At 44.6% G+C, this 17,410-nt stretch overlaps 1 protein-coding gene across 19 annotated transcripts in view; it reads left to right on the forward strand.

Moving 5' to 3' along the window:
• The window catches only part of LOC135914492 (kielin/chordin-like protein), a 584,091-nt gene that overhangs the window by 302,521 nt on the left and 264,160 nt on the right, over window positions 1-17,410 (forward strand). The gene's annotated exons all lie outside the window — the stretch shown is intronic.

The following is a 17,410-nucleotide window of genomic DNA, read 5'->3' on the forward strand; positions in this document are numbered from 1 at the left end:
TAAGTCTACATGGGCGCACCATACATGGGCGCCCATATGCAGTGGCCGGGACGAAATCCAATTTGGCAAGGACTGAGAAGGGTGTCATCCTCCATAAAATTTGTTAGACGGCCGTGAAGAACTCTTTCTATTAATTTGACGACATTGGAAGTAAGAGAAATTGGTCTTATGTTGTCTAAGTCAAGTCCAGCTGATTTTTTCTTTAATAGTGGAATAATTTTAGCTACTCTCCACTCTCTTGGAATCCATGCATTCTTGAGAGAGAAATTTATTATGTTTAGGAGGTGCTGAGGCGCATTATCAAATAAGACTTTTAGCATACCTGTTGTAATTCCATCTGGACTGGGGGATGACGCTGGCAGTGAACTAATAATGCGTTCAATCTCTGTCGCTGTTATTATCTCAAAGTCGTCTGCCAAGGGAGGTTACTTTAGGTGTAAGGGGAATTTATGTTTGAAACGTTGCGCAAGTCCTTGAGCAATTTTTTCAAGTGATTCCGACACTTATTTTGTTGTTAAAACGACAGAATCGACATTCACGGGCGCCGGTATAACTTTACGAGATCTAAGAAATTTAAACAGGTCCTTTTTATTGCAAGACTTCGAAAGGTATGTGTAGTGCTTGGAATCATAATCGTCCTTAGCTTTTAAGACTGTTCGTTTAAATGTAGTAGTTATATATGTATAATCAGCCCAATTAACAGGACTTCGGTTGAATAAATGTTTCTTCTACGCTGCTTTTCTACGTCTAAAATCTCGCTCGCAGTGAGAATTCCACTAGGGACAATATGATCCACCCTTAGTGGATTGCACAACAAACTGAGCTTTTTTTGATGACTGTTTTAGAATGGAACATAGGCTCATTGCTTTAATATCCCTCTCCATGCCCTCCTGAGCGTGCAAAGCTGATTTTAATGCATTTTCAAATTTTTTGTAATTAACAAAAGTGCGCACATTACTATCTAAACTAGTTAACGGGGTAAGCAGTTCAAAAATTATAGGGAGGTTATCACTGTTATTTCCGGAGTTTACCGTCTTCCGGGCGGTGACAGACATGATCGAGGTAGCAAACGTAAGATCTAGTGCAGTTCGCGACTGACCCCATACGAAAGTATGCGCTCTCGAATTTAAACAAGAGCACTGATTCGTTAAGACCCAATCCCTCAAGCGTTTGCCACAAGTGTCCGTTCGGAAACCCCACGATACATGATGAGAATTGAAATCTCCCACCAGTAGGATGCTTTTCTGACTACGTGCAATACAGGTATCCAGATAGCGGGTATCTTGCACTCCAGCGGGGAAGTATGTGTTAACTATGGAAAAAGGTGTGCAACCAGGGAGTATTATATCCAGTGCTAAGATTCCACAGTCTGTGGACATTATCTGGTATGTTATAGTAGCTCTATGACAGATTTTTGATGAGACAAACAAAACTAAACCACCGCCTCATGATAGGCGATACAATCGAAAACATCGGAAATTTTTTAGATGAAAAGCCTGACCTGCAACAAGCCAACTTTCCTGTAAAATAATATTATCTGCAGAATATTTTGAAATAAGATATAACAAATCTGTTGCAGCGGAAGGTATGGAACGACAGTTCCACTTAATTACTGTTAAAGTTCCTATGGTGAATAAATCCGAGCAGTAGAAACTGCTTGGTCTAAAACGCTCTCTTTTAAGAAGTCCTTCTTAGTAGGAATCTCTCTATCGTACTTCTTTGCCTTGGGCTTGGTGGGAGAGCTAGGTTTTTTCTCTGTCGGTGACCTTGTTCGTTTAAGAGATCGGGGGTCCATATCTACATCTTGATGTTCCATCCCGTCTGTATCAGAAAGACAGATCTGGCCAATTTTCTTAGAAGTTGATGGCTTAGATGGCTCTTTTATCCTCATGCCCTCATTCCGCTCGCGCCTTCTCGGACTTCGTTGTCGTCGGTGCGTCACCACATCGGCACTGCGACAGGGCGCCACGCTGCATGGACGGAGTCTGAGCTCTGGTGAAGGCGATGGGGGTCGCACAAAGTTCTTTGGTGGTGGGGGCTAACAGTGACGCTGCAGGCGAATGTTGGACGGCCTCGTGGCACAAAGTACGCGAAAGAAGCAAACGCGCATCTTACAAGCGGACGCGCGGTTGTGTCGTCAATGCTTGCGTCGCCGTGGCGGGGACGCCTGAAACCTGAAATGCGTTGGAAATGTGGTCGAGGGACGCGATCTATACGCCCGGTGAGGTGCCGTCGGAGCCGTATTTTCGCGAGTGGTGATGGGTGAACCTCGCGCACGCCATGTCGGCGTCATTGCGACCGGAAAGCGCGTGGTGTGGTAGCTCGCCTGGTGATTGGACACGATCGTTCAGGGATCATGAGGGCGATCGCTGGAGACCACTCGAGGCGTACTCGGCCGTGATAGAATTGACTTTGCTCGTGTAGTCCTAGCAACGCATTCATTAAAATAGCCCCGGCATCATGTAGTAGCTGAGGTGGTGCGTAGCATAACAACATATCCAGCTTTTCCGGACACGTACCAACTAGCGCCCCAAGTGGGCCCGGCACGAAGCTAGCGCGTTTTCAATGGAACGAGCGGGTTTTTTGCGAATAACAAAAGCTGCAGGCCGATTCTTGAAAAGGGCAGGTGACAAACGTGTTCTAGAAGACAATCCACACGAGCCAAATGCAGTGATCACTCTATGGCACGTAAGAATTTTGTTCCCACAGCGGTTAAAGTTTTAGCAATGGAAGCCTATGGAAACGACGAACATTTGTGCTTGATTTTCGAGGCAAGAACGATGACTGTAATAAAACTAACCCGTCTATCGTAATACGCTGTGCAGAGTATGTAGTCCGGAGACTCAGCTTTCGATTGATGCCTATCTCGTCTTTCCACATTTGGCGTAAGAATGTTCCCGAAAGCGATTTCTGTAACACTGTCGTGAAAATTCCCGTGGTATCTATAAAAACATACGCGTACCGCTTGGCGAAGCCTCGGTAGCCGTGGCCGAGTGGTAGAATAGCGAGCACCTTTAGTACCGCATCACGGCGGCCGCGGTTCAATGCCCGCTTCGCACGTTTTTTAAAGCAGCATAGGACCTAGTTTTGTAGTTTCTCACTAGATGGCAGAATCGCAAAACCCAAGATTTGCTTTCGGTTTTGGTTTTTCAGCAGCGCATTTCTTTAAAGCCACATAGGACTTATAGTCTCCTATCAAATGGCATAAACACAAAACTCAAGAATTGCTTTCGGTCCTGGTTTTCCAGTGGTGCTATCAAAATATTATGCTTTCTTTTTTTCCTGCATGAAACGTAGCAGTATCGTGTCCATTTGTTAAGTCATTGCTTTTATGAAGATTTTATTCATTGGACATCATAACTAGAAGCTTGCGCTTGACTTTGTGTAATGAAAAAAGAGACTTTCGTGCTTTGTAGCGTATGGCTATGACAATATGGCTATTCTTATTGCGTTCTTCTGGAAGGTCTGTTTTCTTCGACTTTCGGCTGTCCTTATGGCACACACTCCGAACGAATCACGTCCACCTGTGCCACAATGCCACCCGGTGGCCAGTGCCATTCCTATACAACATTCGTGTGGAAAAAAGGGTCTGCTAGGCTGAGTCGCTGCCAGAACGTTAATTATTTCTAAAGATTCATCCAAATAAGAAATGCACCAACTAGGAGAAGCTGTGCAGCGTCTGGATTAGTAGCTACTGTTAATGTGTTCCCTACAGCCAAGTGGTATCAATCCGTAAGTGTGGCCGTAAAATACCATTTGAATAAATGTACTTCGTTCGGTGCATTTGCTTTTAATGCGCAGCATTCTTTGGCGAGTACCGCAGTAACCTAAATTTGGGAGTAATTTGCGGTGGGCCATCCTAAATTTGAGGTGATAGACGAAAGGGCCAGGCAAAGTTTGGGGCAGATATGGCGGTGGGCCAACCTGGATTTGGGGATGATATGGGGGTGGGCGAACCTAAATTTGGACGTAACATGGGGACGGGCTAACCAAACCATGGGGGTGATGTTTGGCTGGGCCAAGCTGAATTGGGGGGGGGGGGGGGGGGGGGGGTGTGATGAGTGGACTAACCTATATTGGGGCATGATTTGCGGTGGGCCATCCTAAATTTGAGGTGATCGAGGGGTGGGCCAGGGTTAGTTTGGGGCTGATATGGGGGTGGGTCAAACTCGATTTTCAGGTGGTATTGGGGTGGGCCAATATAAATTTGGTGCTACTGTGGAGGCGGGCCAATCTGTGTTTGGGGGTGATATGGGGTTGGTCTTACCTAAATGTGGGGGCAATCTCGGGGTCGGCCAATCTGAACTTGGGGGCGATATGGGGGTGGGCCAACCTAAATTTTGGGGTGCGTCGACTGGAAATTTGGGGGACGATTTATGGAAATTTGTGGGTGGACCAACTTGAAAATTAGGGGTGGCCCAATTGAAATTGGGGATTGGGCCAACTCCAAGTTTAAGGCTGGGCGAAAAAAATCGGGCGTGGCCGACTTTAAATTTTGGGGTGGGCCAATTTTAATTTGAGGGTGTGCCAACTTGAAATTTGGGGGTGGGGCTATTTAATGTTTGGGGGTGGGCCAATTGAAATTTGGGGGTTTGTTTATTTATTTATTTATTTATTTATGGTACCCTCAAGGCCCGAAGGCATTACAGAGGGGAGTGGGAAAACGGGAAGGATAACAAATAAAGTACGGAAAATAAACAATGCAGTGTGTTAGTAATTACTAATTATACAATACTATGTAATATCTTGCACAATATTTGTAAGTACGACAGACAATGTAAACAAAGTAGCAACTTGATAATTCCTGTTAGTACAATGTTAACCAGTGTCGTCCTTAGTCGCCTGTAAGTACGGCAAGTAAATGAAATAACATGTTAATAATTCCTAATTATACAATGTTAGCTAAAGCCTTACGAAACAGTTTGTTGTCGACAATAGATACAATTTCACAGGGAAGGTGGTTCCACTGCCGTGATGATCTGGGAAAGAAAGACTGACTGAAAGTGTTAGTGTTGCCTGTTTGAAGTCCGACCTTATGGCGATGATCGATGCGGCTCGATAGGTAATGAGGCTGAGAAATGAAGTTACTGTGAAGGGAGGAATGGTAATAAAATTTGTGAAACAGTGTCAAACGTGCTATTCTTCTGCGAGATGCAAGTGATTGAAGAGATAGATTGTCCTTCATTGATGTTATGCTAGCGGTACGGTTATAATTTGAAAATATGAATCGGACTGAGTTATTTTGGACAAGCTCGAGTGAGGAAATAAGGTTTTCATGGTATGGGTCCCACACAGCTGCAGCGTATTCTAATTTAGGGCGCACTAATGACTGGTAAAGTACTAATTTTAAGGATGATGGTGCTTTGGAAAACTTGTGGCGTAAGTAACCGAGCATGCTATTAGCGTTACTTATTGTGTACTCAGTGTGAATGTTCCAGGTTAGTTTTGCTCTTATATGAACTCCTAAGTATTTGTATGAGTTAACGGGTTCTAAAGGAATTTTATTTAGATAGTAAGTAGGAAGAGTACTTGAGGTGTTCCTCTGCACGCGCATAACTTTACATTTATTAATATTAAGTTCCATGAATAGTTAGACAACACCAGTGACGTTTCTGCTTCTTTTTCATCATCGCAAAGTACGTATATTAATAATTGTTACTTAATACTCCTCAAGGTGAGCTACCACCTTGAGTACGTAGAAAAAGTAGAGCTTTGGTCGCTATCACTACCACGAACCCATGTCAAGGCAGATATACGTACGTGCAGGGACTGGGTATGCTAACATCTTCGCTACCACCTGCTTCCACCACCTTAGATTTTCCAGGCATACCTGCTTCTTGTTTTCATCGCAGACGCATGCAGGATAAACGCGGATAACTAAAAAATCTCAGTGCCCTTCCACTCTGTGAAGAAACATGACCTGCAAAGCTGTGTATGTGGGCCCCTTAATGGCGAACTGCACCTCCACCGTATGTCGGCCCCGCATTGCACTGTCTTCGGCATCGGCCCACGTATGGGGAGTGCTTAACGCCTGCTTCATCTCCGCCGCGGGTCTCCCCGACAGGGCGTTACATTCGGGATCAGCCCACGTATGGGTAGCGCTGAACGCATGCTCCACCACCGCTGCGGGTCGGCCCGGTATTACGCGATCTTCGGGATTTGGCTCTACACGCGGACGCGGTAGTAGGGAAAGTAGCCCTTAAGAGGGAGCTTTAGCTCTTGTGGTCCTATCTAAATAAATGCAAAAGCAGAATTTGTTTTTCTCGACAGCCACTGCATCTAATTTGACAAGGTTTGTTGCATTTAAAACAGAAAGTTAAAATCTAGTGTCTATTGGTTTCGAATTCTTGATTTTGGTCATCATTTCTTTATTCAAAATTGTTAAAAATTGCAAATTTTAAGAAAACGAGACCATCAAGATTACAACTCTCTTTCAGCAATGAAGACTGATATCAAGATTATGTACATTGCATCTAACAGCACATATAACCCAGGCAAAATTGATATCTTACGCATGAATCTGAAAAAATTTAGTAATATGGAAATACGGCTTTTCCACAACCCTTGTTCACAACGTAACGACTTCACGTAAGATATAAATCGGCATATTGGAGCTGTCCATTTTTAATTGTCTAATGGACGCTGTTTACAGAACCGCGATATCAGTTCTTGATGCGGAGTTAATAATTTGTAAACTTCGTGCAGGTGTACTTTTCGCACATTCAAATTTTTGACTATCTTTTACCGAAATTCAGGCCCTAAATAGAAATTCCGCTTCCAATAGTCACTAGAATTTACCTTTATCTCCCGAATCCAACAAATTTCATTAAAATTGGTCCAGGGGTTATCTAAGAAAAGCGTTTCGGCGTTTTACAACTATTTGAATAGGCCGAGTCGGAGTAGGGCCCGTGTTATTAAAGCTTCCTCTTAACGACTTCGCTGTAAAAAAAAGAATAAAAGAAAACAAAAACGCTGCAGCCATCAATATCGCCGCCTCAGATTTCGTCATAATGGCCCCGTCACCATCGGCACGGCTCCGTGAGCAGCTACTAAGCTGTTCACTTTCGTTATCTTCCTTCCCTCGGCGGCCGCGCATTGTCTTGCTGCCAAAGACGCGCTAAATCTACACCATCATTCTTTCATACATCGCTTCTGCGACCAAGCAAGCTTTCGGCGGCACACGTACACTGCCGCATTGACACCAAAACTTTAAACTGCTTGCCTTATATAAAACAGCATGAATAAAAATGGAACGCGACTATCAGGCCACGGGGAATATGTTCGCGGGTCCATACTATTGATGACAGCATCCCAAAAGGCAAGATGTGTTCAGGTTGACTTTACAGGTTTCAAAGGAATGAGTGACTGTCTAGTTGCTTCATTATCACATAAAGAACAGCGCTTGAAGTTGTTAGCGCAGTTTGTGTGTGGTTCCTCCTTTGTGTCCCGTCGTGAACTGCTGTTCTTTCTGTGGCTTTACAGACGTTCCTTTTCTGTTCTGCGTCAGTTACGCCTTCCAAGAGTGTTTACTTGGAAAATTTTTGTTCGCATGGCTCTTACAGAAGCATGTTTAGTCGAAAATATTGCGCTTGGCTGCATAATCTTGAGGACCGGCTCCAAACTGCTCATTTTCTTTAGCCACGTAAGAACCATTACTGAAAATTTAATTAACGTAGCTTTGTTAATTACGCAAACAACTTCTCAACTTACCCCGCATCTAGAGATTACCAATCAGAACACTCGAATGATAAAATTATGTTAACATTGTTTGTATCGTTTCAATAGTTTTGTTTCGTGCAGTTAAAAGCAGCTGGCACATTGATGGTGTTGCAGACTTCTTATAAAGTAAGTGTGAAAGCTTGGACACGCTATCTTGGCACAAATCAACTTCATGAGCTTGAGCACATGTGCCCAACCTTGCACGACTGCCTTTGCAACCGATTCTCATACATTATACAAGAAGCACCTCAGCGCTACGGTACATCCCACAAGGTGTGCGAGAACATTGTGCGCGCTCCCGATTTCTCGGTTTCTGAGCATTGGTGGCATCAGGCTCGCTTTTCTGGCATCATAAGGAATAAAAACTGCTGCCTGGAGGTAAGCATTGTTTACATTTTCAGTACTTTGTAACATATGGATCAGCACGGATGTGTACGTTAGAACGAAAAGTATTGAAAAATTAAGATGAGGATTTCACTGGATGTATTTTAGCTGTCTAATGATAAGATCTAAAGAAAGAATACTGTGATTTTGTGACAATGAATGCTGACATGAAATATGAGCTCCGACACAGTACCCGTGGTGGAACTGGCCCCTGGACTACTGGGATACATTGAACCACGATACGCTGGTTTGGTAAATACCAGTAATTGGAAAGTGGTTCGCGCTTGAATTTCCTGTATGTCGGCGCCGCTGTGAAGTGTTGGAGGCCCTTTTTAAACCACAAGCACTATGTTTCAGCTAATATTGAAAGCAGTTGTATTCTCTATTATAGGGGGCGGGGGGGGCGCTTTTTTTAGCGTCTAACCACAGTTCCAAAGTATGTTGTCACGGATTTAATAGCGAAAGAGTGTTATCTTATCAGATTGCGCGCGTGAAGCGAATACTGGCGTACATGATCCATCACATTTGAGGACCCGAGATTGCGCTGCAATGTACGAGCATTTCAGTCTGACGAACTGACGCCTTGATCCGTAGATCGGAATCAGAGGAAGCACTTTGCGCGCAGCCATCGTTGCGCGTTGAGCGTTTTCTATTCCAGCGCAAGATCACCTTATAATGAGTTATATTCGTGACTCACTCTTTCGAAGTGTTTTGTTCTTGACATCCCTACAATGTGAGAGTATAGAGGCGCTCCATCTTCATTGAGTGAATACTTGGAAACGGACTAGGCCTTTTCTTGCGTGTGCGTTTACACATTTACCGCACCAATTTGTTTTTATAACGCAATTTAGGAGGCTGTAAAGCACAGCAACCTTTTATTAACAGGAAGCTTTAATAACACAGAAACTTTAAATGCTTATAGTCGGATTTCACCTCATGGTAAGGAATTTCAATAAATATATCTTTATGATAATTAAAAGCCTATCCTATTGACAACGTTTAATCTGAGTTCCTCTTTGCAAGCTGATACAGACTTGCAGGTGGTTCGTATTCGGGACCCTCAACATATGTCTAACCGTCAAACAAAGAGTTATTCCGAATGTTTCATTTCAGGAAGGCGTGTTACCCTCCTATCTTTCATTCCCGTTACCCGCCGTGGTTGCTCAGTGGCTATGGTGTTCGGCTGCTGAGCACGAGGTCGCGGGATCGAATCCCGGCCACGGCGGCCGCATTTCGATGGAGGCGAAATGCGAAAACACCCGTGTACCTATATTTAGGGGCACGTTAAAGAACTCCAGGTGGTCAAAATTCCCGGAGTCCTCCATGTCGGCGTGCCTCATAATCAGAAAGTGGTTTTGGCACGTAATACCCCATAATAAATATAATATTCATTCCCGTCCGCAAACACGCATAAGACGAAAGTGCTGCATGAAGAGCGTCGTTAGTCCAAACCAACGAGCTACCGTAACTCACCTCGCTTATATCGCTGTCATTTAGGCTTAAAAAGAAATATATATATTTTAAATCCACGCATCACGAATCCAAAAAGAGCTGTCCGTGACCAGCCCAGCTAGGTTTCTTTCATTTCGTACTTCGTAGTAGCGGCTAATAGTAGCTCACGAAGCAGAGCACTGAGTGTGGATATGGCAGAGAAGGTGTTCTATATACTGTCTCCTCACCCACCGAAAATTGCCCGCCGTGCTACTGGCCATTCCTAGAAAATTGTATATGTGACGCCCAGCCATTCGCAACACCGCAACTTTGCTTTGCGATTGGAGAGCCCAGGTGCGAGACAAGGCGGTTATGAAGATAAAGGCACGCTGTGTTCTGCAGTAACTTAGGAATGCATGAATGAATGCCTTCATTTATTGAGAAAAAAGAATAGCAATCATCAGTGGAAGCACGTCTCAGCAGATTGGGAAAGAAGCGGGGGACAAAGAGGAAAAGCTGGAGCCCGGGTGGCAGGCGAAGTCGCAGTTTAGGGGCGAGAGAATATAAGCAAGAGTTGGTGAAACCAGTTGAATTCCACTGTAGATGTGTGATGTGCCGAGTAAACGGTTGGAGTCACCGCCCAGCATCCGTCCTTTGCGGTGGTATAAGCACCCGCCGTTCTTGGTAACAAACGTTTACTGAAAACCAATCTTCGCAAATAAATATTCATCAGCCATACCTCGCCACGTATTTCTTAGTGGCAGGGTCAGTGGATTTCAACTATGCTGTCGCGACAAGTTACGACCATAACGTGACGCTTGCGGTTACGGTTGCCATATTCGTGACTCCTACTAATGCGCGAATACTATAAACTTGGATTACTGCACAAGTTATTGAACAGACATTTTACAACCGCGTTTCTCACCTTACATACGCTCAACGCAAGCACCATTGCAGCATGTTGCAGTGCGCGTCCCTTCAAGACAGAGACGAAAACAAAAGAACGCGTTAGAAGACAGAGTACCGACTTGGGCCTCGTGCCAAACATATCCAAGCCAACAATATTTATTTTATTTCAATACCAAGGCCCAATGCGGGCGTTTCATAGGGGGGGGGGGATTCATCAAAGAAAACTTAACAATATACAACATAGAATATAAACGGCTGAAAACAGGAATAAACAAGCTAATAAGCCAGGTACAAATTAATAGGTAAAAAAATGGCTAGGAACAGGTAATGAAAAAATGCACATGTAGCAAATCCCACAAAACAAAACAAAAATCGCACTTTCAGAAGTTACAAAACATGTCACCTAACATTCCACGGAACATTACGGCCCCCACGCACACACTGAAAAAAAAACGAAAAAAAAACGCACATCATTCTACAGTCGAATTTTCTAAGTATGGACCAACGAGCTGTATGAAATGATGATGTTCCAGCGATAGCTGCAATGCTAGAAGGAAGCGAATTCCACTCTTTAATAGCCAGGACCAAAGGTGAGTATTTGTATCGTTCTGTCCGAGCGAAAATGGGTTTAGTCTTCTTCATGTTATCTACACGAGCCGGTGTGTGCGGCACCGCGAGAAGATGTGAACTTGCGAATGGTGTGGTGCTGTGGTAGAAAGTATGGAGAAGAGGTAAATGGCTGAGTTTTCTGCGCATGACCAGAGGCGGGAGATGGAGCAATATTTTCAGTGCTGTTACACTTTGATACCGAGAGTAACGGAAAAGGATGAATCGAGCAGCCTTGTTTTGTATAGACTCCAATATGTTAACAAGATAGGTATAATGAGGGTTTCAGATCACGGATGCGTATTCATCACAGGCCTGATTAGCATGTTGAATCCATGTAGCTTTGTATCCTGGTTGGCTTGGTGTAGTCGGCGTGTAAGAAGACCAAGTTTTTTTAAGTCTTTCGTAGTAATCACTTCAATATGAGTGCTCCAGGATAAATACGAGCTCAAATTTACACCGAGGTATTTTGCCGACGCTGAAGTTTCAATGATAGTATTATTAACTGTGTGGGCATTAGGAATCGTCTTATTAGCGGAAGTAAACTTAAGATGTATAGTTGTGTCTGCGTTAATTACCATCTGCCCTGCCGCACCAATGAGTTAGCTCATCAAGATCAGTCTGGAGTGCAGTGATGTTAACAATCATGCCGTCGTTTCTATGCAAAGAGGTTATGTATTTAAACTTCTGGAGTGACAGTCCAATCCGCCACCTACGGGAGCGCGTGAAGCCTTCGGCGGCCATATTGTTAGAGGAAAAGGAGCACGGCTACAGTACGTGGCTGCGCTATACGCGCGACGCAACTCCGCTTGCGGTTCTGCGATGAAAATTAAAATGAGACCCCTTTAGGAAGTATATCAGTCCGGCATTGTGTGTCGCTGTTGTCAAAAAAAAATGTCATGGTGGTGGGTGCCTTGTGTTCTGTGTACAATATGCTGCGAGAACTGAAAAACAGTCGTTTCCTGTTTTCTTCACTCAGTAACCTGCCGCGTGCATCGGCACTGTGATGCCCTTTCGTCGATACGTGGTGCCGGGCCGTATTAACAAAACTTGACCGTGAAATATAGTATCCTTATGCATTTCTTAAAAAAATCACTATTTGTGCAAATGAGCGCTTTTGCTTTAAACCTACAAAACAAGAAAAATATTCAACGGTAGGTCTCATTTTTGTCCGGCGTTTCAGTTCTAGCTGAAAAGAGTTGGTGAAAGCAAATTTACAATAAAGCTAAGGCGACCCACCATCTGCACGAAGCCGCAAGCCTACGTCCGCTCCAATGAGAGTACCTGCAAAGGTTAAGGTCATGCGTCACTGGCGGCTCAAGTAATCTTTACTTTTTTTTCGTTTCTGCATCCGTTCTTCCTGCGTCTGCGGCAAAAACGAGAAGTGGGAAGGCAGATAAACGGAAATTGGTGGAGGCAGGTGGTAGCGTAATGTTTAGAGTGCCCATCTCCCAAATGCAAGATGCTGCATTTGGGAGATGGGCTCGAATCCCGGTGGTTTGTATGGAAAGACAGCTTTCTGTGCGCTCTGGTGACTGCGACGCTCAGAATTAGGCGGCACTCTGACGACAGCGGTCGTCGTCAACGTAACAGAATAAGCGGGTGTGCAAGGTCCCACTTAAAGCCGAAAGTACATTCAGAGGAAATACACTATGCTCTTGTCGACAAAAAAAAGTGATGAGTAACGAGCGGTGTTGTTAAGCGAAGCTGTAGACCGATAATGTCTCCATTGACAGGACCAAGCTCCAATCCCGGTGCTCAGCGGAAATATACGTCGACAGCATGTCAACTAGCGTGTTATTGATACTTCATTAAGGTCGTTGCGTGTTTGTGCTGTGTCGAGCAGGAGCGAGTAGTAGAGGAGATGACATTGGAGAGAAGGCGGTGAGCGAAGTCCGCGAAAAGTAATTGAGGATAGCCATATTGAACGTCGACGCAGTGTTGAAGAAAGCCTGCGACTTCAGTTGCTCAGCCGACAGAGAGGCTTGAGTGGTAGCATACCGCTAGACGTATATGGTAACCACAGCGATAGACACACACTTTGCGGAAGTAAACAGAGCAAAGGCACGTAGTGAATTGGCCGCCCTTTTCGAGCTCTGGTATATGGTAACCAAATAATATATGCTAACCCAAATGAATGAGCGTGGTCATACTTGCGCGACATGCCATGGTGGCCTGCCACCAGGACATCATAAAGTTGCAGCGATGACAGTTTTCATTGGGTACTTGAGAATAAAAACGAGCACATCACAGACGTCCGAAGGATGTTTCTACGGTATAAGACCACATCGCTCTCCTCCCTCCCCCCCGCCCAAATAACTAAATCACGAATATAAGCTTACAAATAGGGGCATCATAAGATCGAGCACTAGGGCGCCTGTTGATCTTGTTCAGGATGACTTCAGCGTTTCATTCAGTTGCAGTTACGTTTATTTGCATCACAATGGCGGGCGTGATCAGGCAAACATTGACAGCATTTGATTAGAGTGTGCCTGACTACTCTGTGGAGATTACTTTTAACAATGACAACAAACACAGAAAGCTTTGCTTACATCGATTCGCACATACGTGGGATCCGCATAATCTTGTTACTATCAATTTAGATGCTTCAGCATGGCGCTCATTAACGCAACATTTCTATCACAGTGAGCAAAAGCGGCTGTCGTATCCACAGTAGAATTGATTTAAATGGCTTTAATCCCATGGACATTATATCGCCGCCAACTTCCGTGGGATTGGAGTCGTCAAAATGGGATACAGGTGACAGGGAAATCAGGAGGTTGATGAACGGCAAGAAGGCGGAAGCTTGCACAAGACCTCAGTGATTTAAAATGACTTTTTGAGCAGCTTGGTCAGGGGGCATGCAATCGTTTCCACGTCTATTACAAATCCTCCAAAATATTAACAGAGGCCGACAAAAATGCAGGCATTTTGGGAAAAGTGATACCGCTGGAAATTTCAGTACAAGATTAGCCTAAATATAAAAGATGACTTAAAAATAAGAAACCATAACGTTGACAGGGTGGCCGAATTCTGGCACAAATAAATCTGCTGTTGAAGCACTTCAGCTGAAACGCAATGGTGCGAAATAAGGCGAGAATGTCGGCAAGCGTTGAACAAAGGTCAAGTAGGTCCTGTGGCCGACGCCAGCGCTCGGCAGCTGTCAAGCGACTGCACGTATTAGCGAGATGCCTGGTCGTCAGTAGTCAGTCAGTCAGTCAGTCAGTCATTCAGTCAGTGTTTTATTTTCACCAAACAAAAACATTAGTGAAAAAGGGAAGACGGCGAAAAAGCTGCAGATACTGCAGCTTGAGTTACATTATGATTCGGGTCTGAAATATTGGACGTGGACTCCATCACATTGAATACAGGGCATTCTATGGTGTCATTCTTGGACAGATGGTACCCATTCTCGCGCAATGAGGATGGAAACAAATTGTCTCACGTGCCGGCTGTCACCTTCCTGCTACTGCCAACATTCCTTTCTCTCCGTAGTTGCTAAGCTTTTATTGGGCTCGGCTGCTAATCACGTGGTCTCGGGATCGAATCCGAACCACGGCAGCCGTATTTCAATGGGTGTCAAATGCGAAAACCTGCGTACTTATGGTTAGGCGCACGTTAAAAATCCCAAGTGATCTAAATGATTCCCGAATCCTCCACTACGGCGTGCTTCATAATGAAATCGTGGTTTTGGCAAGTAAATCCTCATAATGCGTTACGTAACATTCGTTAAGAATCTCCTGGGCAGTCGCACAACTTTTGAATACAAATAAGTGTCGGGAGTTGCACGTGAAGTCTTTGAATATGTCATCATTATCATCATCATCATCAAACTGGTTACGCCCACTGCAGGGCAAAGACTTCTGCCATACTTCTCCAACAACCCCGGTCATCTACTAATTGTGGCCATGTCGTCCCTGCAAACTTCTTAATCTCATCCGCCCACCTAACTTTCTGCCGCCCCCTGCTACGCTTCCCTTCCCCTGGAATCCAGTCCGTGCATAATAGCTGTGTCTTACCAGTACTCACCCTACGGGGCAGAAACTTGGAGGCTTGCGAAAAGGATTCTACTTAAATTGTGGACGAGGCAACGAGCTATTGAAAGAAGAATGATGGGTGTAACGGAAAACGATGAGAAAAGAGCAGATTGGGTGAGGGAACAAACTCGAGTTAATGACATCTTAGTTGAAACCAAGAAAAAGAAATGGGCAAGGGCAGGACATGTAATGAGGAGGGAAGATAACCGATGGTCATTAAGGATTGAATATGTGGATAGCCTTTATGGCGTTCGATAGCTGCTAGTCTACATTGCGGCTATATAATAAAGATGGAACGGCAACATGGTAAAGAATGTGGAGAACATACAGATCCCACATATATTACTGCACAATAATTTTAAATAGCGTTCTTGCTTCACGCACGTGGATAACCGCCATAGGAGACTACTTTGGAAATTAACTGCAAGTACTGTATATGTCGTACCCAAAGGTGTACCTGGCCTGGTGGATAGTAAATGTGACCTAATATTGCGAGCAGCTTCGGCCATAAAATGCTAACGGATGACGACACAGACTGAAGTGACTAGCGCAAGAGTGGACAGGGGACACTAAAGACGCTACAAGGACAAGCGCCCAGTTGGAAATTTGCGCTTATCCTTGTCGCCTCTTTAGTGTCCCGTGTCCGCTCTTGCGCTCTCTCGTTAGCATGGAATACGAACTAGCCCCCTCGCACACCCTGCGACGACACAGGGACAGTTTGCTCAACTCTTGTTTCGTGACTTTTGTGTCAAGGTGAAAAACCAACATATCCATGTATATGTCTTAATACTGAAGCACATCTAGATTTGCAGCTGCGGCGATAGCCTATGAGTGTGCATTGGAATTCGCTAGTGAAATAATTGTATGCACCTTAACGAATTTGATAGGGGAAAATCAAAATCCATCCCCGACGGCGTCTCTAGTAGGCGCTGTGCGATGTTCGGACGTCAGCAATGTCTGCCGACTGAAGAAAGGCTGCCCCGAAGTGCTTCTGACAGTTAGGCTACCTTCTTTACTCCGTAGAATGAAAAAAAGAAAAAGAAAAGGAAAAGAAAAGACAAGAAGAAAAAGAACCGCACCAAAAGCCCAGAATCAACATTTGCTCGTCGGGAGTAAACGCTGGAAGACGAGTAATTTCCAGCGACGAGCGAATACGCTTGATCAAGAACACTGATAACGCCGGCGGGACAAGCATTGTGGACAAGTTCAATGCGCAGGGATAGCTTTTACTCTTTTCTTTTTGTTTGGTTGACGTCATCACGTCATCAGTTTTAAAGAATAAGGTGAGTACGCCCCGTGGTGGCGCTCACGCGAACTAAACCCTTGTGTCCAGAAAACCTGGATACGGTGCCACAAAGGAACCTGCCTGCTCGGGTGTCCTTAAACCACATATGCTACCTCTTATCTCATTTAGCTTTAAGCTATATGGAATTTCATTTTTGGGATGCAAGGCCAAGTTCAACCGTTCAGTCTCTTTTCAGCACATAATTACTGATACCCTTAATCTGTCGACTGTTTGTCTATAGCGAAATGGGACGATGTTTTCCGCGGCACCAACGTTGGCAAGGCACCTATTCTTTTTTTGTTGTTTTTAGTACACCGACTTTTAAGCGCGTATAGCAAATGTTTTCCTCACAAAATTAGAGAATGGCCGCGCAAGGCCGGAAAACCTCGGCTTACATCAGAGCGCCTAAAAGCTATAAAACCTTAAAGTGCACTCTACGAGTGCTTCTACGGCGAAGCTCTATATTCCTATACGAAAGACTCGTGGTTCGACCACAGAAACCCTACTGCGGGGGTATGAGCCATTGTTTAGGAGGGTATGTGCCATTCCATTCATCTTACGTCACGGGTGGACAAGTTTCTCGTTGGTTTGGCATAAAAATGCTTACGCATATAGACCATATACATCCATCTACGTATCATTCCAGGGAAGAGACACAGTGGGGAACGGGGTTTAAGGCGACATCATGGTGACATAATAATCTCACAGCAAAGCTGGGGCACGCCATTGGCTTTGCCGGCAGGGACGTCGTTTATCTCTCACCGCCGAGCGCGCTCGCAGCGATCTCTCTCCGACTGCGTGAGAGGTTCAAAAATGTGTCCCTGTCTTTAAGTAAATTAAATGTGTGGCCACGGTGTGTAACTTGGTAATTGCAGCGCATAACCGCGTCATAAACACATTTGGATTGATCCATGACAGCTTCCGCTGTAAAAAAATAGATATATATAAATAAACACGGAGTTTGTACTTCGCTGGATAGCTTCTATATACATTAAAGACTACTCCGATTATCCACAGCTCCTTAATTGTTACCCTGATG

Source organism: Dermacentor albipictus, chromosome 8, assembly GCF_038994185.2.
Source record: "Dermacentor albipictus isolate Rhodes 1998 colony chromosome 8, USDA_Dalb.pri_finalv2, whole genome shotgun sequence".
Taxonomy (NCBI): domain Eukaryota; kingdom Metazoa; phylum Arthropoda; class Arachnida; order Ixodida; family Ixodidae; genus Dermacentor; species Dermacentor albipictus.